We start from the raw sequence: 17,248 nt of genomic DNA on the forward strand, positions 1-17,248 counted from the left end.
CACTAAGGTTGACGACAGCTGTGAGCAGCCACTATTTCTTCTGTTTCTCTATGTCCACTCCTTCAGTATCAGGTGAAGGGTAGTACTGGAACCCCTTGGGAGGGGTAGAAAGGAAAGAAACATACATGAACATTAACATGAGTAAAGCTTTGTAAACAGATTACACTGATTGCATTGGGAAAAGTCTGCTTTCTCAAGATGGGCCCTGGAAAGGAGGGAAAGGATCAAACATCTCCACAATAGGTCACTGAAGTAGGGTGTAAACAAGAATATCTTCCTCATCTTAGGGTTAGTGAGATACATGGGCTAGAGGAGGTTTTAGAATGCTGGGGAGACATGGTTGAATACATGTATGACTGATGAAGAGTGCTTGCCACTCATAGAGAGGATGAGTTCGGGTTTCCGGCAAACATATTAAGGAACTCATAGTTGCCTGTAACTCCAGCTCCAGGCAATTGGATGATATGGATCCAAACATGTGTATACGTAAACTCACACATAAAGAGAAATATCAAAATATTGGAGAGGCAGTGATATAGGAAAACTCACCAAACAGTAAATTTCTGATTTTTCTAGGAGCAGCTTAGCTATCTACATCTACAACTATCGAGAGAATGTTCACACTTAGAGACTGCCTAGGTAGACTTAGATGGGTGTACTTAAATACAAGCAATACAGGCAAATTTGCATTTGCATTTATGTCAGAGAATGGTCCTCCCAATTGCTTCTCTGTAATGTATTATATAGAATAGTAGGATCAAGGCAAAAAGATATGCCATTCTAGACTGAGTGACCAAAACATTTTTCATTTAGAGGATAAATTCAGAACTGTGTGTAACTGATTGTACACCAAGGCATGGACAGAACATATGAGAGAACATTAGATTTTTGTCATGTATGTGGTGTGCCTTAAAGAGGCCATATGGATATTTTGTCAGCACAATGACTCTGTATAATTCAGGTCTCTGCCTACATTCAGAGGGTTTCTTCCTTACTAATTATTAATGATAAATATGGTTATGAATTATTTCCAAGCACCACCCTTATGCAGTATCTAGGGACCATTCTGATATAATCACAAAGTAAGAAAAGAAGTACCTAAGTACACTCTTCATTGCTGTGTTGAGCCCTTCTTTCTGAATTACGTCTCCTAACATTGCTGTTTCTTTTTAAAAAATGTCTGTTGCATTCAGAGCATGTACTCTAATTTAAATAATTACACACAAAGCCTAAGCCATGACTAAGAAATGAATTTGGCTCTTTCTTCTAATAAATGATTCAAAGTACATTTGGTGGGGGTATTTGTAGTCTTTATGAAAATTAATAATAAGTAAAGCTTAAAGATTTGAACATCATGTTCTGGTCTTGGGAATGCTTTTGTGTTTAGTGAATTGTTTTCTGAATGTTTCCTGGTGAAATCAATTCCTTTCTAGTCAAAATAATGAAAAAATATCTATTATTAATGATTTGCTGTAACACAGATATTTTAATCTCCATAATTTTGTTCCAATTGATGGAAAAATGGATTTTTATAAGGGCATAGTTATATACAGGAATTTGCTGGTAAGATATTTAACAATAAGCACTGGTAAAATAACCACATTGTATTTTCAAAATTGCATCTCTTTCTACACAGTATTTCAAAGTAGTAGCAATATTCCTTGTCTAAAGTGTAGCCGCAATAAAAGAAATGTACTGAAGTTTGAGATCTGCTTTCGAACATAGAAAGCGCTAGAAGGAGCTGACAGAGATCAGACCACAGCGTACATAAAATCACAATATTGAATTTGACCTTCCTAGGATAATTGATTATGTCCACATTTTGGCTGAGCACTTGAAAGCAGGATTCTTTACAATTCTCCATCAAGTTAGTTTACATTAGCAGCGCAAGGAATCAAGGAAAGTGGATGCAAGTGGGGATGGCATTCCCCAGTCACGATCTGTCCCAGTCTGTTAAAACAGTATCAGCACTCTGTAAATCACTGAACAATTCTGCCAATCTCCATGTCCCTAAGGAAGCACAACTATGCCATCCATACAGTTTCATTTTATCAAGTATTTAGGGGCCTTTGAAACCTAAGGAGACTGACATCTGAGGTGTTGTAATGGTTAAGAAATGAAACCTTCTTGCAAGAAATAATTACCTCCCCTGCTGAGTGTATGCACAGAAATGCCACACAAGTCCTTTGCAAATTTTACTGTTTTTTTTTTTTGTGATCCTGTCTCTAGGTAGCTTTGGGCCCACTATATGCATAATTGGTGTATTTATCAAAAAATATATAAAAATATTCTCTTATATGTACATTTATTTCTTTGAAATAATAGTATTAATTTTTAATTGCACACAGTTCTTACTTAAGAAAACTAGGATTCATCCTTAGTAATGCATGCTCCTTCATCTCCAGGCTTTTGTCAAGAATTCTCATGCATTGACTGCAGAGACTAAACTGAACATTTAAAATGGATAGCTGTCTTTTTATCTTTTGTTTTGTTATCCATAGAACTTAAGTCTTGTGATAAAGAGTTTTTAAAAACCTTCTGGAGAGATTTAACCAGGAAACTCTTTCCAAATGGGTCAAGGTAAACAGTAGCTTTTATTTTCTGCAATGATTAATCATGGGAAATTTAGCAATCTTTTATCCTCCTTGTTTAAGTGTCTTATGTATTTCAATTTTCCTCAAACAGAATTCATCTGAAAATATGAACTTGAAGCCCAAATATTCCCACCCCATATTCCAGGATGGAAAAGTTTTATATTGATTTATTGTTTCATCGGTAATTCTTTTTTCGATTGGCTTGGTTTTAGGACAAATGTTATAATCAGATCAGGCCAGTTTAGGTTAGAATTAACTATGGTGCTGGACTTAGGGTAAGGGCTGAGGTTGTGGTTAGGATAAGTGCTAGAATTAGAGATAGGGCTATGAGTAGGTTTAAAATAAGGGGTATGGGTACTGTAAGGCTAGGACTAGTGCTAAGTTAGCACTCATAGTAATCCTAACATTATCTTCGGAATGTAATGGTGTATTTCAATCCTTCTAGAGAAGATGGGAGGTAAGGCACTAAGGAAGGTGATACGAGAGAGAAAAGGAAGAAACTCAGGATCCAGTGAAAACATGTGAGGTGGTTTTATGTTCACTCTTCTACCAATCCATCTTCTTCAACTATCAGTTTAACTATCCAAAACAAAAAATATAGAACATAATATATGTGGAAATATTAGAGAAGACCAATTTCATAGCCACTGTGGCTTCCCCTGTGGGAAATGAGGGTAGGAAATCACTATTGTCTGCTCAGGTGACATGAAACATTCAAAACCTTGTAGATTGCTAGTCATGATAGCATAGACATATAATCACAGAACAGGAGAGGTGGAACTGCTGATGTATTCCGGACCCAGGCTGGCCTACAGAGAAGATACTGTTTCCAAAAGCCTCTAATTAATCCACCAACAAAGCAATCAAACCCAGAGACACAAACAAATAGACAAAAAGCCTATTGTGAAGAAACACAGTCTGGGCTTGTGATATCAGACCACTTGTGTTTCAGAAAGGTTTTCTGTATTTTGTGCTCGGTTGTGGGAAAGTGATAAGACTGCCTAAACCCTGTCTCAGGTTTAAGAATTTCTTCTTAGAGATTAATTTTAAGAATTGAATTAGAAAAAATGTTCTAACATTTGACCCTAGCTGATTTCCAGAACAACATTTGTCCCAGAAACAAAACAATAAGGGCTTGGGAAATGGCTCAGCAAACAATGCTAGCTACCACACAAGGACCTTGCCACACAAGTCATAGCACCCTGTAAAATCTCAGGGTACAATGATATATAGATGTAGTCTTAGCACCAGGGAGGAAGAAACTGCAGGATTCATAGGGCTCCCTGGAGAAGCAGTCTAACTTAATGAATGATTATGAAGTTTAATAGAAGACCCCAAAACAAAACCACAAAGTGGAGAATGGTTGAAGAAGATATTCAACATACTAGTCCATGTACAAACATGTTTATGCACATACAAACAAATGTGCATATGCACTAGAAAGAATAATTCTTTTTCCAATAAATTATCATTTATATAAATGTCAGTTGTTCCATAAGATTTGCATATTAATGAAGTTTTGTAATATTTCACACATGTCCACAATATGTAGCCTTCAAAAGAAGGTAATATTGTTTATACTGGAAAATAATAGATACATGAAATTAGAATTGTTTACTATTGAAAAATGTGCTAGTATATAGCCACTTTGTGCATGGATATACATAGAAACATATGCATATTCATTTATGTATAGAAGTATGTACACTTATTTTAGAGTCACAGTTCTAAAAATACTGTTTAATTTAAAATATGCTTTCATGTTCTTGATGTGGAAAATGCATCTCTCACCTTAAATGGAATAAGAGGCAGTTTATTCCAGAGCTAAATTTGAGTGATCAAGGCCCTGGAATATAGATTTATATGCTCTCAAATTCTATGTTCCAATGTGAAAGCAGTTTGAGGAAATTTTTAAAGTAACAAAACCAAGAAGGCATAAATAAAGACACTTTTAAAATACATTTGTGAAAACAGGGCATTAGGAGCAGCGTGGGGTAAGGTCTCCTAAAAACTTCAGATGCCTACTGTTGACATTTTTAGAATTTGGGCATGCAGAAGATTGTGCTCTGATAAGTTACCAGCTTCCAAAATGTTTTCATCTGCCATCATGTTAGGGCTAACAAAGAGGAGGGCAAGGGAGAGATAGCTATTCATGGGACTAAGCTAGACCAACATAAGGTAGTTATCCTCGGGGCCTGCTGCAACCCAACATCTACACATAACTCCACATTGTAACTGCAGTTGCAATGAATCAATCAGTCCAGGAATTCTCATTGGTAATATCTATATGTGACTTCTAAAAATGTATTTATCAGGTGTGGTTCCAAAGCTATTGGTCTATGTAAGGCAACATAGCACAAGGTCCAGGAATCAATTTGTCTCCATTTTCCTACCATCTTGAGCCTATGAATCACCTTAGATCTTTAGGCTTTGTAGAAAGCATATTTTATTTTTGAAACATATTGCTTGCCTGACATTCAAATCACACCAATCTCTTTGAATATGTTGACCTTTTGAGACAATTGGCTAGTCAATTAGCTCAGTGCTGAAAAATAGTGGCTAATTACCTTATGTTGCAACTCATAATTCAAAGGATAACTAAACAAGAGGAATTCCTTTTTATAAATTTACATCTTGTATTAATATTGATTCATAATAAATCCCTAATCTCTCTCCAAGCATATCAACCTTGAAGACTAATTTTTAAATAAAAATTAATCATTTGAAAAAAAATAGGTATCAATGTAGAAATTGTTTTTACCTGATCTAAAATAAAAGACAGAGCCATAGAGATGGTTCTGTTATGTAAGAGCAGATGACCAGAATTCAATTCCAGAACCTAAATGGTGGTTCATACCATTAATAATTCAAGATCCAGGGAATCAGACATATGTGGGGTACACAAACATACTTGCCGCACACTTGCAAGAAAAGCATTTATAACCATCAAATAAATTATTATAATTAATTTTTATAATTTTGTAAAATTTGATTCATAAAATAAATTAACTAAAACATTTTAAGATAAGAAGATTATTTCCTTATCTATATGTTTATTTAATTATTTGTTTCTTTGTTTAATGCTTTGTTTTCAACTTACTACCTTAAAATTCCAGATCCTCCGGCCTGAGAGCCTCCTTTGCTGGGATCCTAGTTATGGTCTTCCATGGCTCCTTTCTATAATTTTGGGGATTAAGCTAAATGCTGTACCAAGGGAGTCACAACCTCAGCCCAAACAAGATCTTTATACACCAGTGGTTTGATGTAACCCTTGCCCGGTATTTCTGAAGCTCCACATTTAATCCTTATAAGGAAAATTAGAGAAAAAGAGACATAGGAGGAAAACAAATTAAATCAGATGTAAGAAAATTTCTTCACCCATGATAAGCTTTCCATAAAAGAAGAGAAATATTAACTATTCACTGTTTTTAAAAGGGTTAATTCATATGAATATTCATAGGCTTTTGGAGTAATTATTTATCCTTATACTTCTATCATGCATCCTTCCTCATATAATAAAAAAAGACGTAACATTGAATAATTTTTATATGGATCAAATGAAGTTTTAAAATGTGCCAGTAATAAAGTGAAAGATTCCCTCTATCTCCCTCATTAACACGAGTTAATTTTTTTACAAAGCACTGACAATGTTTCAGACTTCTATCTAAGCTTGCAATATGGAATATTCTACCTTCACGGAGCTTATATGGTATAGTGGGGCGAGGTAAAAATGGCTGAGAAGGAATACAATGAGGAATATCTAATTTTGTTTTCAGGAATGCAAAGAGATTTCCCAACAGAGCTGATGACTGATTTGCATGCCACTCCAAGAATTGTATATGCCAATGAAGAAAATATGAGCATTCAAAACCAGGGCTCTGTTTGTTGCAAATGAATGTATGACTGAGCACTGGATGCTCTGGAGAGCTCTGAGTTCTTTGGAAAGAATGAAGGATGAAGGGATAAAAATGAAGACCTATGACCTTGAAACTGAAATGAAGTATTAGCAGACAAAGAGCAATTACATTTGAATAAGGATGCACGCAGCATAGCCCATTTAAAATGCATTGCCATTGCATAAAACAGAAAAGGGCAGGAGAGTAAAAAGTGATACTAGAATGTGTGCACAATGGAATTATAAGGGTGCCATCCCATTGTGTTTAAATACTGAGCAGATGGAGGCTGGAATGTTTGCATCTTTGTACCAAGTCAGGTTGATGATTCTTAGAAAGAAACTAAGTATATTTAATAGCCGCAAGACAAGAAGCTGAATGGTCCTCTGTTCTGATTTTTCTTAGCCTCCACCTTGTGTATTTTTGTTTAATGTGTCACTTAGATGGAGAACACCTAAGTGAAGGTCAAGGAGGGAGCCCTGGGTTGTCCTATTGAGGAAATTCTTTTCCAAATGAAAGTTGATCATTTGAAAGATATATTTACTATTTATAGCCACTAGAGTCCCTGCTTTGGTAAGCTACTAAAATACAACATTGTTATGCTTAAATTTTGCCTTCTTGTTCAACTTTGGAAAATATTGACTATTTGAATATTATTCAAAAGTATGAATTGAAAGACTGTCACTCAACTACAAACTGTGAGGCCAAATCTCCTATGATCCATTATTGCATTTCTGACACACACAGCATGATATTCTAAAGAACAAGGAATTCAAGCAGGATGCTGAGATTGAACAGTGTCCTCAGGACTCACACAGAATGCCACTTAAGAGCAGGGATTAAACTATGACCTTGAGTTTTCCTTTGCTAGTTGTCTCTAGTGGAAAGTACATAAAATCTTCATGCTTCAGCATTCCTCCAGACCCTGTCTCCAACCCACAAGGTGAAGGGAAGAAAATCAACTGAAAGACAATTTTAAACTAACTCTATATTCCCTGTCAGTTTTATTAATTGAAGGGAAAGAAAGCAATGTGCTGAGTGAACAGCAAACTGAGCAATTGTATAACAAGCATGAATCCAATGTCATCATCTAATTCACTGTTCTGTCCTTGGAGAAAAAGCAGTGATTCCACAAACTTGGGAATTTAGTGTTCAGAGAATGATCTGGAAGAAATAACAAATAACCTGTTGGGCAAGTTACAAATCTAATCTTTATTAATTTTTATTTATGGTTCCTCCTGAAATTTTTGTCCTTTATTTTATAGCTATTCTATCATCCAGAGCAGTATTATTTTTTACAATAGGCATTAGGTTCTTTAATTGCATCCTCCGCAATGACAGGAAACAACTGAACTGAATTTGACCTGTGGGCCTTTGGGTGGTTTAAACCCCAGTGGTCTTGAGGGGTATCCTGTCTCCACAAGTCCTCAGACTGAGTGCCTTCTTAAGCTCATGTCTTTTCCAGCCTTATATACTTCTCTCTCCTCCCAGCCATAAACCTTCCTATCTCCACTCCTTTAATGTTGGAATTAAAGAAAGGTGACTCCCAAGTACTGGGATTAAGGTATGAGTCACACTGCTGGACTGTTTCTCTTTGAGACTGGATCAATCTACTGTAGCCCAGGATGTCCTTGAACTCACAGAGATCCTTCTGCCTCTGCCTCCCAAGTACTGGGATTAAAGGTATATGCTACCACTGTCTGGCCTTTATGGTTAAATATTTACTTGCTCCATACTCTGATCCTCAGGCAAGCGTTATTTGTTATAACACAAACAAAACATCACCACATTAACTCAAAGTATGTATAAAATCATCCCCAAGTGACCTATTTCTAACATAAAATGGGACATAGTAAACATTTCAATTCCAAAGGTTAAAATAGGGGTGTAGAAAATAATGATAAAACCAAAACAAGACTAAAAAGTGGCAGAGCAAACACCAGCTCCAGCATCTCCATGTTTGACAAATGGAACTGGTAATTCAATTCTGTGGTCTCCTAAGAAATTTAGAAGCCCCAGTCTTCCAGTTTTGTCACATTCAGTACACAAAGCCTCAGTAGACATCCTATGGTTTTGGTTATTTCCAATAACCTGGGATCTCTGCTGCCATCTGAGCTTCACTTTAAGGGCCTCTCTGCAAGCACTCTGACCATGGAACACATTGCCTGACCTATTCTGTGAATTTGTAGAGCAAGACCCCATGCTTCTCTCATATTTCACAGCTAGAGAAGAGTAAAATATAGACGATCTTTGTCAAGTTCTACTTCCATCTCAGATGTAGGCTGACTCAGAGACAATTCTTCCTAGGCACTTGCTTTTTCAGTCCACACTCTTTTCTTTCAAATTCTTTTAAAATGTCCCCTACCAAGTAAATTAGGTAATTATATTTCAGAAAACTCAACTGCACTCAGGTCCTCATGTTTTGGGTAAGTGAAACCAAAATCTTGAATAAAATACTATATTAATGGCCTCTAACCTAGTTCTTGGGAGAATCCTTTTCCCCTTGGAAACCTCAAGACTTAGACCTTCATTGTCAATGCCCCTCTAAACATTCTACTTTTCCACGTTCCCATCAGAGAGGCCAATTCAGTTCACTAATGGTGTCTATGGTTTTTCTTTTGCAAATTTCCAAACTCTTCCACCTTCCTTCCACAAACCAGTCTTAAAAGCTTAAGAACCATACATAAGTTTTTCATAACCATGGCCTCACTTCTGAAATAAACTTTCTGATTTAGTTATTTTTTTTGGTTGTGTAATAAAAAGGTTTTGTGACATGTCTAAGGGTGTGTAAACAGTAATGAGGTTAGTAACCTTGTAAAAATGGATCAAGTTTTTTTATTCCCTTCCGGTACACGAAAATGGATACTCAGCATACTCTATGAACCAAGAATAGTGACGTACCACACACTCAAAGTGTTATATGAAGTTGACTTCCTCAGATATAGTTCTGACTTTTAAGCTGCAGAGATTCAGACAATTTATTATAATATCTTCATTGGACATGATCACAACTGAATACTTCATTGTATTAACTGATGGTAAGAAAGAAAAAATAACGAAACTTTGTGAGTCTGGTGACTTCTGGATTCAAAGTGTCAATTGTTTCATTGTTATTATTATTTTTTTTATTTGCTGTGAAGCTGAAGAAGCATTATCATGCCTTCCCAACCTTCTTGAATGTAGATATATATATTTGGATTTAAAAAACAGTAAGATTCATTATAAGTAATATTTTGATGAAATCAAAAAACCTAGGTTTGGGTTTTGTGGAGAATTGATATGGTTTCCACAATTACACTTATGATTAAGAAAACTATGAAATCAGGTGACTGGTATTTTTCTGACACAAGGAATTGTGAGGCATGTCATCATGTCTTGGTAGTTTTGGTCCCTGCACTAGCTGAGTGCAAACTACAAGGAAGACAAGCCCCAAAGAGCAGTTTGCAGTTCCATTGGCTGCAATGTGGCATGTTCCCACTTAAGGTACAACAGGAATAAAGCTAGAGATTGTCAAGGAAAAATCTATGCAGTTCAATAAGTGGCTCCCATTCTCCAATATTCTCAGAGCAGAAGCACTACCTGGACTGACCCTCAGTCAGATTGCTGTAAAGTCATTTTAACCAGCTTAAATGAAGTCTGACATGAACGTGAATAGATTCAGCATGTGCTTGTGCCTTCAATGTTTTTCTTATTTATCTGTTCTATCTGTACTATGTGAAAATGAAGCAAAGCGTCTTAATGACTAAAACTAAAATACCAGCCCAGCAATACCTTCCATTCAGTGATTGGAATATTAAGTTAATAGGGCCAGGAGGGACTTTCAGGGGTGTTCCAGTTCACCCATCATCCTATAGGCTGACTCAATTCAAGATCACCTTTATAACTTGCCATCTCTACCTCTTTGGAGTGTCTCCAGAGAGGCAACTTTTCATGGCCATCTTTAGAAATGTGGCCAGTGTGAAGCAATTTGTACTTTGTGCAAGAATTGTAAATTCACCGCACTCTGCTTCTGCTGCTTAATCATGTTTTGCACACGTCTCCACATAGCCTGAAACTTTCCATACCTCTGAAGTTGTGAACTATGCCTCCCCGATAATTTAGACATGGCTTATTAACTAGTATTCTGGGTAATTCGCTGTCAAAGCCTGAATTCTGTAACATTTTGTGTTCTTTACTCCTAAATTTATAATTGTTTACTTAGGTCACATCAGTTAGAAATGGTATTTGACTTAAAGAGTAGAATTAATAATCTAATAACAAAGCTGAGTTTATTTCCCATAGCTTACAAGAGTCCAGAGGAAGTTACTACTTGACAGGAAGTATGCTCCAGACTACTCCTGCTTTCTATCCTACCACCCATTCACTATATTTTTCCATCTTCAAGGAAGCCTTGTGGTAAACCAAGGTCATTGCAGCTGAAAACATCAGATACATATTCTAGGATGATGGGGTCATACTAAAATAGCACTACCATTAAACTGTCTCCCTTTGAAATGTTTTCATAACCTAGTAGAAAAATACTTACCTTTGTTTCCTTGATCAGAATTTTAATTCAGACGCATTGCTTGCATGAAAGCCTAAATTGTGGGATGTCAAAGTAGACAAAATCTTCTTTGGTAAGAGCAGGTTTGTGGGCTGACAAAAACTATTTTGTCAACTGGACACACGTTAGAGTCAGCAAGGAGGAGGAGACCTCAACTGAGGAGTTTCTTCCATCAGACTTTCCTATGGACATTTCTTTGGGCATTTTCTTAGTTAATGATGCTTGTGAGAGGGTCCATCCCACTGTGTTTAATGTTGCCTTTGAGCAGGTGGTTCTAGATTTATAAAAAGCGATTCAGATGAACAAGTTTTAAATATGCCAAGACATATCTTACTGTTTTTCTTTTCCTCCCAATGTTAAATTTCCTATTTCACATTGCTTTTCCCGTAAATGAATTTTTCATGAAACATATTGTACAATCAATTTAATTGCTTTTTATTTTTGGCTGATGGCTTTGGTAGTGTTGAAAATCTAATCTACCCGACCATTGATACATGCCCTTAATCCTAATTTGCTTGTCTTTGAAAGATTCTTCAGTTTTCTTTGAATTTCAGTTCCCATCTAATTACTTCTAATCACTTTGTTTGCTCTATGTATATGTCTATCTACAAACACCCACAATTCTGAGAGTGACAAGAGCTCCATAGCAAATGGACCAGCTCATAACAAAACATTACCCTGAAAACATACTGTCAGACAGGACAGAAAGAAGCACTTAATACCCACACAAGTAGCTTTAAGTCTATGATGGCAAAGGGTGAAAAAGAATGAAGAATTGGAAAAATGCAGGGGAACTCTGCATGGTGTCCATTTCCTGGATGTAAACACCTCACTCATACTTAACTTCTCTTCAGGAATTGTCTAGGTATATTCAACTTCAAGTGTGTCTTGCTTATATTTTAAATGAGAAGGTATGACATGGGAAATTTCAATGGATGAGAAGAATGTTTGATTTCATATAGCTGTTTGCTTTAAGGAATACACAGACAGCCCAACCAGTCAGGACATAGGCCTTTTAGTATACTTTATAGCCTGAAATTGGGGGACAATGTTCACCAAAGGCAGTCAGCACTATCTGTCAAACATGAATTACCGTTTTTTTGTTTGTATGATTCTCAAGATTGTAAAAGAAGACTGAACATTCATTTGCATGCTGTCCAGACCCAAATAATCACACAGAAACTATATTAATTGCAATATTGTTTGGTCAATAACTTGACATTTTTCTAGCTAGTTCTTACATCTTCAATTAACTTATTTCTGTTAATCTACGTATCAGCACCAGGCTGTGGCTTACTGGTAAAGATCCAGGGTCTGTCTCCATAGGCAGATACATGGCATCTCTTTGACTCCACCTACTCTCTTTATCTCCCTTTAGATTTCCCACCTGACTTTATTCTTCCCTGCCAGAGACCGAACCAGCTTTATTCATTAAGCAATAAAAGTAACACATATACAAAAGGACATCCCACATGGCAAGATTTTACAGTACACCAAAATCAGACCAAAAACAAAAATCCTCAAGAACATAATGGGAACCCAGATGTGATCTGAAACCGCTGCTGTATCATTGCCATCCTAACACAAAGAAAATAATTACTTGGAGAGAGGGAACGTCAGAGACTGTCTACATTTGTTTATTTCATAGTTAACTATTCTCTCTGAAATCTAAGCTGTCACTATTTGATTGCTAAAGTATTGAATTTATTTAGTAAACAACATATTTTCTTCTTTTCATCTGTGACTTTCCCTATTTTCATTTATTATTATGATTTGGGGCCTAGGCAAGTCTCAGTGAGAAACAAATCCCCAAGCAAACACAAATCTCGACAATGCTCTAGATTGCAACAATTATTTCCTTTTCAAATATAGTTGGAATGTGTAATCATTCTTTTGAAGAGGCAATTATCAGTTAGTAGATGACTTAGGACCCTAAGCTCTCTGATATTCTTTTGCATTTTACCAGGTGTGTACAGCACCCCAACACTAATCCAGACAAAGACTTCTGATAGTTTTCTAGTGCAAAATATGTTTATAGCCTATCTAATGCGTTTGTGAGGTCAGAAAAGCACGTTTGTTATTATGCACTCTATAAAAATAGTTTTTTACCTCAATTTCAATCTCTATAACCATAAATGGAAATCAAGTCAGGTTTTCCAAGTCCTTAAACTATAAGACATTCTTATATCATAGACACAACAACTACTAATACTTTGATTCATAGTCAAGCACAACTTTTTATATTATATGTTGTTTTCAGCTGTGCAAGTGGTACTTTTGTTAGTTAGGCTTTAGTTAGGGACAACTGGAAACTACTAAAAAAATAAGAAAGCCATGACACAGAAATCTAAACTCCATTTTTCTGTTTTGATAGGCTCATGCAATTGAGAAAATTATTGGAGAAATAGAGTGTCTTTGTCTGTTCTTATCAAACAGGAGAAGAACTTATTTTAAATGAGAGCAAATACAATACAATAACTGATGTGATGAGTTTAAAACTCAAGTAAATGTTTGGCTTTAGATACGGCTGTTAAGTTAGAATTGTTTTAAAACTCCCTCTGTGAACATCTGATTTAGTATTATAGAGCATACTAGGTGTTATTTATCAAATTACAATTGATAAAAGAGATAAGAAATAGCTGCAATACGGAAGGATGGATGTCCTGAAAAATTAATGATAGCACATTGTACATTCAAGAGAAGAAGTTGAGTCACACAATTCATGTAAACTTTATAAAATAGATTTGAAGCTTGACAAATGAGTCCAAGGACTAATGTTGGAGTGTAGTTAACAATCAAATGGTTGAAAAACGGGCAAAATGTGAACTTCTGTGCTTTGTGTGTATCAATGCAAAACCCACAGCTCTTATTTTAAAGGACATAAAAGATTTAATTTTGAGTGACCATGGTCCAGAAACACAGACTTAGGTTACCCCAAATTCCATGCTACAACACTGAAACAGTTTCATCAACTCTTATAGTTTTACAGAACATAGAAAGTCGTAAGTCAAGGGAAATTTAAAATAGATAGGTAGGTCCATGAGAGAGACAGGTACAACAAGATGGGGAGATTTTCTGTATGCCTAAAATGCTATCTATGTCTTCAGGTTTAGTGGAATCTAGTGACTTACTACTATAATAGAATCTAATATATCTAATAGATAATTTAGAGAATAGATAGTAATAGGCATCTATTAGCAACAAGATGCTAGTTCCTACATGACATTAAGATGGACAAATAATGGCTGCATCAGAGAGCTAGAACTAGCCCAAGATGAGGTGATTAGCCTCTTGACCGAGATCGTTTCAACCTCTCTACAGTCCTGCCCTCTAACCACTCAGTCACTCTGCAGGCACAGCTGTCTTTTCAGGACTGCTCATTCACATAATCTGAACTAAGGAAAGAAAGAAAAGGTTGACAGAAGTAATTTTTAACACTGATTCGATTTATGTTAACTATTTTGTATCATGACAACCCAATTATTTACTCCAAACTCTCCTATTTTATATTAGTCGTTAAATGATAAAGACAGTTTTTAAGGGAAATTAAATCATAAATGGAAAAATAAATCATGTCTTCTAAATGGGTGTGGATGTTTTTTCTTTCAGACTCTTGCTTTCTTTGCATTGCAATATTCATGCTCTGTCACGATGGCCCAGTTATGACACTGAGGTCTGGGACTGTCAGGGTTTCTCTACCCTTAAGGTGGTTACCATGCTAGCATGTGAATGCAACTCCTTAGCAGGCAGCATGGACCAAAGTGGATACCTGTACTTAGAGAAAAATAGAATGGAATATCTAGTTTGATCTTCTTAGAGGAATAGTGACAAAGGTAGAAGATAAATCATTGAAAGGAGCAAAAGTCTGTAAGGACCAATTACGTTTAAGATAACACTGTACTAGTAGGAATAGCCATAATGGACCAAAAAATGGGTAAGACTGGATATCCAAGGGGCTGTGAATGAGTTGATGGTGGCTGACATTGGACACAGGATAAACAATGATGTAATCTGTTATCTAACCATTCCATTCAAAATGCTGCTCTAGACCACATTTTTATAAATACACCCATGAGATTAAAACAAGAGCCAAAAGCAGGCATGTGTCTTCCTCTTTGACAGGTTTTGCAGGTATATGCTAGTCTGCATGTATTAGTGTTTCGGTCTTCATCCGTGTGTGCTAGCCTGTACACGTCAATGTGTCAACTTCACATCTGTGTGCCAACATGCACGTGTCAATGTGCCAGTCTTCACGTGTGTGACAGGATGTATGTACTGATGTGCCTGTGACGTGAGTGTATATCTCATCGGCCTTTCGTCACTCCCGTCGTTATCAGTCTCTGGCTTCCTAAAGTCCTTCTTCGCTGACTGCACTCATACTTCACAGTCATGTTAGGATGTTTTTTAATTGTAGCACTAAATAATCAATTGATCCACTGTGAGCTTTGCAAGTTTGCAATTGTCATATCTCTTTCAATTGCAATTGGCCATAAATCCTTCAATATAGTAATGAAATGTCAAAGATTTGTGAGCTCAAATAACCATTGTGGCGAAAGACCAGTGGAATTGAAGCTGCTTTTGCAGAGTAGTGAAAACACCTCCACACCTTCCCTACCACTCACTGGAGGCTAAGTGTATTAGAATTGCAAAGCTATCTACTTCTAATGTCTGTCACTTTCAATCAAACAGAACACACCTTGGAATGTAATTTATCCCCAGTTCTAGTCATTAGCATAGGATTCTAAATGTCGTTTAAAGCCTTCACATTCCAACGGCTGTCATCTTTCCTTGGTCTTCCTTCCCTCTCTCTGGAGCACATAGTCTATTATTTATGAAACTCAGACATATGCCATGTGATCTCCCAAACATCTCACCAATCAGCTTCTGCAGAAAAGGCGACTCACCACCTGACTCCTTTGCACATGACTGAAAGTATTAGATTTTTTTCTCTAGCAGTTTTATAATGATGTATCTTGAAGCTGGGATAATTTCCTTTTATTGGGTAATTGAAGAACTCTGATTTCCCCCATGAAGACTTTATGAGCTTCGTAGCTCACGCCATTATGCTACTTGATACATTGTTCTTCACTGTTATTGTCATTGACTGTCGTTCAAGTCATCCTCTCTTATTACTCAATGACTATAGTTTTGTCTCTTCAGTACTACTTCTCTATTATTACATATTAACTTCAATGTGCTTTCAGATAATGTTTCTAATACCTCAGTCTTTAGGTTTCTCTACAAAACCTCAGCTAATCACACTAATTATCTTCTTCAGGATCATAGTAAATTGGCTATTATCATAACAATACATACAAATGTCTTACCTACCGATGCTTTTAACTTTCCACAAGATTGCAAACCATTGAGAGCTTCAGCTGGCTACTCCCCCACCCCGCCTTTTTGATTTATGGGCTCTTATTGACTTCCTGTATTTCGTAGTCATTCAGTTCTCAGCACCTCTCTTACTTCCTATGCACTTTAGAAATCCAAAGTTACTCCAAACTAACTCTCCACCTATTCTGTTTTCTGCCCAGCTGTACAATTGCCTTGACAAAAATGTTAAGAACGATTTAAGGGATGAATTTTCTATTAAGACTTATGACATCAGAGGACCTCACTCTATTGTGTCAGGAATGATAAAAGCATGGTGGCTGGAGTGTCTCCTGGTAGCAAAGCAGGTAGCAGGGAATGTGTGGTAGAAACTACAATTGGTAAAATCCTCAAAGTCACCTCCTAATGAACAATTCCTGCCCCTTAAGCACATGCTCCAAAGGTTCTACAGTCTCTCAAAATAAGTCCATCAGCTAGAGGTGAAAGGTCAAATATATGTGCCTATGGGAAACATTCTACTCTCACACTGTAGCAGTAGCTGTAGACAAAAAGAGGAGAGTCACAGTGATGAATATTGCTATCATTCATAGCCATCGTTTCGCCTTACTTCAACTCATACTTACTGATGTTTTACGTGAATTTCTTTTTCTGTCACTAAATAATGTAAGAGCAGAAGAGTTTATTGTGGTCCATAGTTGGATGATAGAGTGCATCATGTTGGGGGAGAAAGGCATGCCTTAAAGAGTATGAGTCAGCTGGTCACAATATGCTCACAGTGAGGAAATGAGGGACAAATACTGGCATTCAGCTCTCCTCCATTTATCCTATTTTCATTCAGCTCAAGATGTGAGCCCATAACATGGTGCCAACCATTTTCAGAAGGG

The 17,248-nt window shown here is 36.5% G+C and overlaps 1 protein-coding gene across 1 annotated transcript in view; it reads left to right on the top strand.

Moving 5' to 3' along the window:
* The window catches only part of Lrp1b (LDL receptor related protein 1B), a 1,720,116-nt gene that overhangs the window by 631,218 nt on the left and 1,071,650 nt on the right, over positions 1 to 17,248 (top strand). The gene's annotated exons all lie outside the window — the stretch shown is intronic.

Source organism: Microtus pennsylvanicus, chromosome 9 (assembly GCF_037038515.1).
Source record: "Microtus pennsylvanicus isolate mMicPen1 chromosome 9, mMicPen1.hap1, whole genome shotgun sequence".
Classification (NCBI taxonomy): domain Eukaryota; kingdom Metazoa; phylum Chordata; class Mammalia; order Rodentia; family Cricetidae; genus Microtus; species Microtus pennsylvanicus.